Source organism: Lactuca virosa, chromosome 3 (genome assembly GCF_052849685.1).
Source record: "Lactuca virosa cultivar CGN04683 chromosome 3, Lactuca_virosa_CGN04683_v6, whole genome shotgun sequence".
Taxonomy (NCBI): Eukaryota; Viridiplantae; Streptophyta; class Magnoliopsida; order Asterales; family Asteraceae; genus Lactuca; species Lactuca virosa.
Genome location: NC_136428.1, coordinates 154499474 through 154510440, shown reverse-complemented (window position 1 = coordinate 154510440; position 10967 = coordinate 154499474).

Below are 10967 nucleotides of genomic sequence, written 5' to 3'. Positions count from 1 at the left end.
GTACGCCCATCGTTCCTGCCAGTCACCCTAAAGTTCTTCTTTCGACTTAATCCATTAAGTCCCAACGTCCAGAACATAGACCTAGGCCCCTAACAACGTCCTTAACCATAAAGTTATGAACTTTATACTTTTGAATGCGTGGATGGGGATTAAAACACCCATTAAGTCTATAAGCTCACTTTGTGGCCATCTATCACTTGCATGGTTGGGCTAAACCATCAAGATCCGATTTTTATGGTCCTAAATGCTCCGAAGAGCTCAAAAGGACAGCTCTTATGGACAGATTCTTCCAAAACTCCAAGGACCTCAAGTATGGGACCAAAATGTGACATAAAACACCCCAAAACTACATCTAAGCATGAAATGGTCAAGGTTGGAGCTTGATACCTCAAAAAAGTCAGAAAAGATGCCAAACTTCAGGATCTACAAGCTCTCTTCAAGTCCTTGCTCCTTCTTCAAACTCCTGGCTTTTCAAAACCACCAAAACGACACCAAAATGCTCAAAGTAAGCTCAAGATACATGCAATGGAGTTAGGGTTCGAGTTGGGCACTGTGAGGACAAGGGAGTCTGAGAGGATAAGGGTTTGGAGGATTATAAGTTGTTTAAATAGGGTGCAAACTCTAAAATTTAGGGGTTGTGGTCTGCACTCGTACGCCGCACGTACTCTTTGGTATGCTGCACGTACATGAAGGGCATGCACGATCATTCCTTTTTAGTACGCTGCACGTACACAGGGTGGTACGCCCAGCGTACGGCACCCTGAAGCCCACTTAGTAAGGATCCAATGGATCCAAGACCAATCAATATAAAATAATTAACCTAATAAATATATAGATAATACCTTAGGTGGAGGGTTTGAAAAGGGAGAACTGGAAAATTAAGCGGATTCAGGGGCAAATTCCTTTGTTTGTTCAAGATAGTCGTGCGTTATTGACTCTGTGTGGTAGAGTTTGGGTTCCAACATTCGGGGGTGTGAGGTAAAGGATCTTAGAGGACATAACTCCAAGTTTTCTATTCATTCGGGGGACATAAAGATGTACCGAGACCAGAGGTTGAGCTATTGGTGGCCCTGCATGAACCGAGAGGTTGCATGGCTTGTTGAGCGGTGTTTGAGCTGCAGGAAGGTCAAAGCGAAACATAAGAGGCCTCACGGCAAGGTCCAGCCCCTACCTATTCCCATGTGGAAATGGGAAGGGATCACCATGGATTTTATCACGAAGTTATCTAGGACGACACGGGGTGTGGACAGTGTTGGGTATCAATTAGAGTCTTGAGCACAAACAAATCCTATTTAACATATAATTACACATATATGAATACATTTAATATATTTATCCACAAATGGTGATAGGGACATGCCTTTAGGAGATAGAAACACTCAGCATTAAGTGTTACTAATTCCTAGGGTTACACCTAAGGGGTGTATGGCCCTATTTTGGAGTGTAAGGCCACAAAACCATAGGTTTTGTGTGTGTGCGGCCAGAGTGTCCGGCCATGTGTGTGTGCGGTCGCACACTCACTATGAAGTGTGTCTAAAATGTTTTTCCAAGCCTCAAAGATGTTCTAGGGAAGGTGTTTTGAGCATTGGCTAGCCGGAATGGGAGTTTATTGCTATATTTGACCCTTAAAAGGGTGTGTGCGGCCACACTTGGTGTGTGCGGCCGTACACATGGTGTGTGCGACCGTACACACTTGAATATCATATGAAATGGCATTTTTCATGCATAAATTCTAGTGTCCTTAGCCTATAACAAGCTATTGCAAGTGTATACTCGAACTAGAGGCTTAAAAGTGTAGTTAAAAGCCCCAAAAGTAGTGTGTGTTCTTGGTGTTCTTGGTGTTCTTGGTGATCTAACACCAAATAGGTGTTTTCATGGATCAAATCAAAGGGAAAGGCTAGATAAGGTCATGTATTAACTAATCAAAGGATGTATCGCTTACTATATTGAAGATTGAAGAGAAATGTTTGATGATACTTGAGAGAAAACGAGTTCTAGCTTTGAAGAAGTGGAAAAAGTTTTAAAAATGACTAAGTGTGGAATATATAGGTGGAGTGTGCAGCTGGGATGAGTGTCTGCGACCGCACACCCAAGTGTGCGGCCGTACACTCCAAATGTAGGAGTGTTTGGCCATTTTGCAAGGTTTTACACTTACTATACTCATCCCACGACTCATACCTTGATTATATTAGGTTTTAAACAATCTAATTGACTCTAAATAGTGCTAGAAGATAGCAAAAACGAGTCTGACCTTAATTGATTTGAATAAGAGTACAAGATAAAAATTTCGGATTGTCACATCATCCCCCCGTTAGAAGGAATTTCGTCCCGAAATTAGAGTTTAAGCAAATAAGTAGTTAAAAATAACTAAGTAAAAAGATGAGGATATTTCAGTTTCATCTGATCCTCTCGTTCCCAAGTGAATTCAGGTCCTCACTTGGCGTTCCAGCGAACCTTCATTATCGGGATACGGCTTTGCTTTGTTTGCTTGACCTCTCGGTCCATGATCTCTATAGGTTCTTCCACGAAGTTGAGGCTCTCGTTGATCTCGATCTCGTCGAGTGGGATTACAAGAGTCTCATCGGACATACACTTTTTCAAGTTCGAGACGTGGAAAGTAGAATGTACGTTACTAAGTTCACGAGGTAAGTTAAGTTTGTAAGCTACAGGGCCGATTCTAGCGGGAATCTCGAAAGGCCCTATGTATGTTTGATTCAGCTTTCCACGCTTTCCAAAGCGTATCAAGCCCTTACAGGGTGAGACCTTAAATAGAAAACGGTCGCCCACCTGGAATTCCAATGGTTTCCTTCGTTTATCAGCGTAGCTTTTCTGTCGGTCTCTAGAGGCTTTCAATCGTTCACGAATCCGAACGATCTTCTCTGTCGTTTCCCGAATGATCTCCGGACCCGTGAGAGTGCTGTCAGGAACTCGTCCTTTAGCTAACTGGGTATCACCCACCTCAGCCTAGCACAGAGGGGATCTGCACTTTCAGCCATAGAGGGCCTCGAATGGAGCAGCCTTTATGCTCGTGTGATAACTGTTGTTGTAGGAAAATTCGACAAGGGGTAAATGAGTATCCCATGCTTTCCCAAAGTCGATCACACAGGCTCGCAACATATCTTCCAAGGTTTGGATAGTCCTCTCACTTTGTCCATCGGTCTGAGGATGATAGGTTGTACTCATGTCCAGCCTAGTTCCTAGGGAACTTTGTAGCGACTGCTAGAACCTCGAAGTGAATCTACTGTCTCTGTCCGAGATAATCGATATGGGAACACCGTGCAGTCGTACAATCTCCCGTATGTAGGTTCTTGTAAGCTTCTCCATCTTGTCTTTTTCTTTGATAGGCAGGAAGTGTGCGGATTTGGTCAATCTGTCGACGATGACCCATATGGTATCAAGTCCACCCGTTGTCTTGGCAACTTGGTTATGAAGTCGATAGTGATCCGCTCCCACTTCTATTCCGGTATCTCCGGCTGTTGTAGTAGACCTTAGGGTTTCTGGTATTCGACCTTGACCTTGGCGTAAGTAAGGCATTTACTTACGAAGGTAACAATCTCTGCTTTCATGTTAGGCCACCAATATAGCTTTTTAAGATCCAGATACATCTTATCTGAACCTGGGTGGACGGAATAACGAGTGTTGTGCGCCTCGTTCATGACCAAGTCTCTGAAACCACCGTGTTTCGGTGTCCAGATCCGATCCATGAGATAAAAAGCTCTGCCACCCTTAACTTCCCAAGTTCTTATACATCCCTCTCAGGGATTCACCCGCCACATTTTCAGGTTTCAAAGCGTCGAGCTGAGCCTCCTTAATTTGTGTGGACAAGTTTGAATGGATAGTCATAGTCAATGATTTGACTCTACGACCAGAGTATTCTTTCCGACTTAGGGGGTCAGCTACTACATTAGCTTTACCCGGATGATAATGAATTTCGCATTCGTAATCACTGAGTAGCTTGACCCACCGTCGTTGTCTCATGTTGAGCTCCTTCTGGTCGAATATATGTTGTAGGCTTTTGTGGTCTGTAAAGATAGTGCTTTTTGTACCATACAGGTAGTGTCTCAAGATCTTCAGAGAAAACACAACTGCTCCTAGCTCAAGATCGTGTGTGGTGTAGTTGACCTCGTGTGTCTTCAGCTGTCTCGAGGCGTAGGCAATGACCTTACCTCGTTGCATCAAAACACATCCGAGCGCTTGATTTGACGCATTGCAATAGACAACGAAGTCTTCTATCCCTTCGGGGAGGGATAGTATTGGTGCGATGCATAAGGCTCGCTTGAGCGTTTGGAACGCTCTCTCCTGTTTCTCTTCCCAGTCAAAGGCTACACCCTTCTGGGTCAGGGTTGTAAGAGGTTTCGCAATTCGGGAGAAGTTCTGAATGAACCTGCGATAGTAGCCAGCGAGGCCTAGAAATTAACGAATTTCGGTAGGCGTCTTCGGTGCTGACCAGCTCTTAATGGCCTTGATTTTGGAAGGGTCCACGTGTATATCCTCTTTGCTAACCACGTGCCCTAAGAATTCGACTCTTCGGATCCAAAATTCGCATTTTGAGAACTTCGCATAGAGTTTCTCCGAATGTAGTGTTTCTAAGACTTGTCGCAAATGTTGACTATGCTCCTCCTTACTTCGATAGTAGATAAGTATGTCATCGATGAATACGATGACGAACTGATCCAAGTAAGGACGATACACCCTATTCATTAAGTCCATGAATACTGCGGGTGCGTTTGTTAATCCGAATGGCATCACTACGAATTCGTAGTGCCCATAACGAGTTCGGAAGGCTGTCTTCGGAACATCCCCCCTAGCACTCGTAGCTGGTGATATTCGGATCTTAGATCGATTTTTGAAAAGAAGTTCGCCCCTTGCAGTTGATCAAATAAATCGTCTATGCGAGGCAGAGGGTAACGATTCTTGATGGTTAGCTTGTTGAGCTCCTTGTAGTCGATGCACATACGGAACGATCCGTCTTTCTTCTTGACTAACAAGACCGGAGCTCCCCAAGGTGAGAAGCCCTTGCTGAGCAGTTCGTTAAGTTGACTGGACAGTTCTTGCATCCTTGCAGGTGCTAGACGATAGGACGATAGGTCTTATAAAGCCCTTGCTGAGCAGTTCGTTAAGTTGACTGGACAGTTCTTGCATCTTTGCAGGTGCTAGACGATAGGACGATTTGGCTATGGGGGGTAGCCCCTGGAACTAAGTCGATTCTAAACTCGACTTGACGTTGCAGAGGTAATCCTGGGAGTTCTTCTGGAAAGATGTCGGGAAAATCGCGTACTACTGGAATGTTCTTAATGTCTTTCGTTTCCTGGCTCACGTCGACCACATGAGCAAGGAATGCTCGATATTCCTTTCTAAGGCATTTCTGGGCTTGAATACTCGAGATGATACGAAGGTTCGTTCCGGGTTTGTCGCCATAAACTACTAGAGTTTCGCCAGACGGCAGATTAAGGCGAACAGCCTTTTCATAACACATGATGCAGACTCAACCAATCCATGCCGATAATGACGTCGAAACTTTTAATTGAGACCGGCATGAGGTCGATCGAAAATGAATGACTATCTAGAGTTAGGGTACACCTTATGAATATACTGCTAGTGCTTTCTATCTTTCCATTAGCCATTTCTACAGTGAACGGTTCTTTAAGTGCTCGTGATTTTTGCTTAAGTAAATGAGCAAATTTCTGATTCACGAAACTCCTCTCTGCTCCACTATCAAATAGAATGCATGCATAAGAGTTATCGAGGAGAAACGTACCAATGACCACTGTAGGGTCGGCAACCGCTTCCTCGTGGCCTATGGCCAGAACTCTTCCCACTCCGCCGGCGATCCCTGCCTTAGCGCAGTTCCTCTTGTAGTGGCCCGCCTCGCCACAACCGTATCAAGCTTGGCCCACTCCTGTGCCGGGGACTTGGTTGATTGGCCTCGCCGGAGCTTTGCAGAAACGGGAAGTGTGCCCCTTCCTGTTGCAGTTTGAACACTGCATTTCCCGGCAGGCTCCGATGTGGTGGAAGTTGCATTTGTTGCACTGAGGCAAACTTCCAGCATACTGCTTGACCGGAGTAGCTGCGGCAGGTGCTAGCGCAGCATGAACTGCCACGACCTGCTACTTTTTGGCAGCCTTCTTCTTCTTCTTGTCATCCCAGAACTTCCGCTTGGAATCAACGGTTTTGGAGGGTTCCGAGATGACTAGGGTCGTTGTTGCGGCCGGGGTACGAACCCCATGGTCAATGAGCCGCTGTGCCAACTGCTTGGCACTATTGAATGTAGTGGGGTTTGAAGCCAAAACATTTCCCTGGAATGGAGGTAATAACCCCCAGATGTATCTCTCTATCTTCTTTCCCTCTGTATGAACCATGTTGGGACAGAGGGCCACCAGCTCGCTGAACCTGGCGGCATAGGTCACAATGTCGGAGCCCTTCATGGTTAGGCTCCATAGTTCCTGTTCCAATTTCTGGATCTCGCCCCTCGGGCAGTATTCCTCAATCATCAGCTCTCTAAGAGCTTCCCAGCCTATAGCATTAGCCACCACTAGAGATAGTGACTTGACATGGCTATTCCACCATGTCAGGGCTTTTTCCTCGAAGGTGCAAGCAGCGAACTTGACCTTGCTCCCTTCTGGACAGGAGCAGATTTCGAAAACCGATTCAGTCTTCTCGAACCATTGCGAGAGGGCAATGACTCCGCCAGTCCCTCTAAAGGACTTGGTCTTGCAGTTGGTGAAGTTCTTATAGGAGCACTCTCTCAAGCCCACAGGAATTTCACCGTGAGTAGAATGAACAGGCGTTCCTCCTCCAGTGGAACCGGAAGAATGATATTGAGCCATGGCTGTTGCCACAGCCGCAACTACGGCAGCATTTAGAGCTACCATATCGATTTGAGGAGTAGGTGGTGTTGCAGTTACTGGAGGATCGCGTCTCGTTGATCGGCGTGGAGGCATCTTTTAACTGGAAGTTTACAAAGATGATAACATTGATAAGAATTTAATAGGGAGAATTTGATGAGTATGACTCATGGACTAACTCTCCATAGCCCAACAACACAATTGAATAGCATGCTTGAAGGAAGATGTAATTCTAAAAGATGATAGTATTTGGATAATAATTTCCATGAGATTAGGTATCTGTCAGTATTACTGGTATTACAGATGCAACAAGTTCGGGAAAAATGACCTAGAAGTACGTCTTACATCAAACCAAGATAGAAATTTTTTGACAGAACTACGACCTAATCAAGACCTAACAGGTCTAAGTTTTAACAAAGATGGGAAATTAGACTAGAGTTTTTACATAAACTAAGTTATATCTAAAAGAGAAGTCGAGAAGACTCTATCTGCGACGAGAACTACTAGAGTGAGTTCTTGATTCGGACGGAAGGCGTTCTATGTCCCTCACGCGCGTGTCAGATCTTACTTGTTGAGCTCGAATTTCCCTGACTTCGGCTTGGGTTTCAGCAAGTTCTCTCTACAGAGCTGCATTCTGGTTTTGAGTTCAAGCATGAGCAGATTCCAGCTGGCAGATGCGGACAGTGTTGACTCCAGTGTCAGCATCAACCTGCAGGATTTGATTGATAGCCGCTCTTCCCTGCTCATCAGTACGAGCAACCCTGCAGACTAGAATAGGCAAGATTATGTCCACTGAGCCTCCCTCGCTCAAGTCATAGAAGCTTCGGTCTCCGTTGTAAGGTAACGGCTGACCTTTCTCGTGACTCCATCTGTTCAAGTTTGTGGCCCACAAGGGTGTGGAACCTTGAAATGCTGGACAAGGGTTAGGATTTGGGTTTTGAGCTACTGGCGGTAGCTTGTTGACTTCTGGCTCTGAGTCAGAACCATCAAAAAAGCCTTCAGCTAGGTGATCATCCAAAGGGATTGGGTGATCATCTTCTAGCTCTTCTCCCAGCCATCCTGCATTGTCGTTGTTGGGATAGTACGAGTCTCCGGGAAGATGGAATCCAGCCATGATATCTACGCGAGAAAAGGGGTAAAGAAATCATTAATAGACGAACTAATTAGATAATTATAAGATGATCTTTATTAGTTACTTCAATACTTGCTTAATGCATACCAGTTATATGAAATCAAAACAGGATAGACCTTCGAATAAGTGATCCTAACTCCAAATCCACAACCAAACAAGGAACAAGAAGAAAAGCAAAGATCACATATTCTAAGTCTATGACATCCTAGTCACATATAACCTTAGCGCATCCATTTAGCAATTATTGACCTACTAATAAAAACCTTTAATTCTTAGATAAGTAGTTATAGTAACACAAAATACTCCGATGGTATTTTAAGTTTATGTTCTGTTCTAATCTTTTCATTGTAGTATTGTTGGTAAGTTTTTAGACTTGTTGCAACCTCACAACCACTCTTAGGCACATGCTAGTCACTCCTCGGATAATATAGTTGATCAGGCTATATCTTCCCAGGGTTGACTATATGTCTCTAAGTCTGACTGTGCTGTCCAACAATCGTAATACTTTTGTTCTGTCCTAGTGACACTGATTTTAGTATGAATGCAGGTATGTATACTTGGTTAAATATTTTATTATTTAAAAGTATAAACTCTTGGTCAGAGTATTTTAATCCCGTTGTGTTTATAGTTTGTATATCCTTTATGGGTTGATATACTCGATTCACTATAAACAATGCTATGATACCAATCTGTCACATCCCAAAACCGGAACGGCGGAATCGTTCGGGGGTGGAGGACGTCATGTACAGTATCACACCAATGCATAATAGTAAACAAGCAACAACATCATCCATTGTATTAATAATATAATTTAATACAAGTGTGTTCTGTGAAGTTTAATAGACACGAAAAATATGAAACAAAATAAAAGTTGAGTCTTGAAGTAGCTCCATCTTCTCAAAACCAGGCACCGGTACCTGTCTACTGGTGACCTGAGAATACAAGTTATTTTGAAAGAGTTTATCAGCTTTAAAGCTGGTGAGATCATAAGTATATTAGTGTCATTGCTTGTATGAATGTGTTTGTAAGTATGTGATGTATAAGTTTGTAAATGTTCGTATTTGTTTGTAAATGTTTGAACTCTCCTAGAAAACCCTATGTTTTCTACTAAAAGTAGCCTTCTACCAAGGCATCAATTGTTTGTATGTGCGTCTCTTGTAAAAGTGTATATTTTCCCAAGTATGACTATCATTAACCAAAATATAGTTTTACATTACCGTTCATTGTGTGAAGATCACAAAGTGAATGCAATGGGGAAATAATAAAGTATTGTAGCGTTGTATTAAGTAACTACTGTTGTACTAATTACCTTAACCAATATGTTATTTAAAGTAACATGTGATCTGCCTGTACCATACTACCGACTAAAAACACGACGATGAAAGACGTCGGAAGAAATGACATTTGGCACCCGTAGACTTGCAAGTCCCACTGTAGCGAGCCACAAGGTGTAGGATAGTCAATCTAGTATAGATCTATACCCAAATTCAACGCTCCCCATTTAAGGAGATTCTGGGTACAAAACGAGCCATGACAGGTGATGCCATGCCCCGTTACGTGGCTCACATAGCTGTTGTAATGTTCTTGTATATGTATTGTGTGTACTAGCTGTATTGTATGTTCTCTCTCTGTCTAGTATGTATGTATGTTCTCTCTGTATGTTATTGTTTGTTTCTCGTTATAGTATTCTCTATCTATATGTTATGTTTGTTTCTCATCATAGTATGTATTGACTCATGTATGAACTGACTCGTTGTACGTTTCACTGTTCTAGTAATAGTATTGTAACTTCCTAAACTATACATATTATAGTTTACTAGTAATGTTGTTTGTATGAATGAACATGTTTATATACCTTTGCTACTCAAAGGTATTGAAATGAAAGAAGTAACTTTTATATCTATATTCATATACATAATATATAACTAGGATTCAAACGACCTTCGGACAAATAACCGATACCCTAAGTCCACAACCAAACAAGGAACAGGAAGCAAGGCGAGCTATCAGTCCTAAGTCCTTTCAATCCTACTTATATAACTATATCTATATAGATACACATTGACAAAGTATAAGTTTGAAAGAGTTTGATAAAAGTATTTAACATGCAAAAGAGTTTGTAAAACAGTTTGAAGTAGTTTGTTTGATAACACAGTTTGAAAAGTAAGAAATCCACTTGTTTGGTAGTTATTAATCACATGTGATTGATATAATAACTATAATAGTTCAACTTGTATTCCCCCCCCCCCCATAAAAGCATTTAATATCATTTAAAAGGTTGATTAAGGGGGGGTATGAACTCACCTGCAGTGAGTAACTCGAATGAAAGATCGATATAGGATTGTTGGGTATCAATTAGAGTCTTGAGCACAAACGAATCCTATTTAACATATAATTATACATATATGAATACATTTAATATATTTAGCCACAAATGGTGATAGGTACATGCCTTAAGGACATAGAAACACTCAGCATTAAGTGTTACTAACTCCTAGGGTTGCACCTAAGGGGTGTATGGCCCTATTTTGGAGTGTAAGGCCACAAAACCATAGGTTTTGTGTGTGTGCGGCCAGAGTGTGCGGCCATGTGTGTGTGCGGTCGCACACTCACTATGAAGTGTGTCTAAAATGTTTTTCCAAGCCTCAAGGATGTTCTAGGGAAGGTGTTTTGAGCATTGGCTAGCCGGAATGGGAGTTTATTGCCATATTGGACCCTGAAAAGGGTGTGTGCGGCCACACTTGGTGTGTGCAGTCGTACACATGGTGTCTGCGGCCACACATGGTGTGTGTGACCGTACACAATTGAAGATCATATGAAATGGCGTTTTTCATGCATAAATTCAAGGGTCCTTAGCCTATAACAATCTATTGCAAGTGTATACTCGAACTAGAGGCTTAAAAGTGTAGTTAAAAGCCCCAAAAGTAGTGTGTGTTCTTGGTGTTCTTGGTGATCTAACACCAAATAGGTGTTTTCATGGATCAAATCAA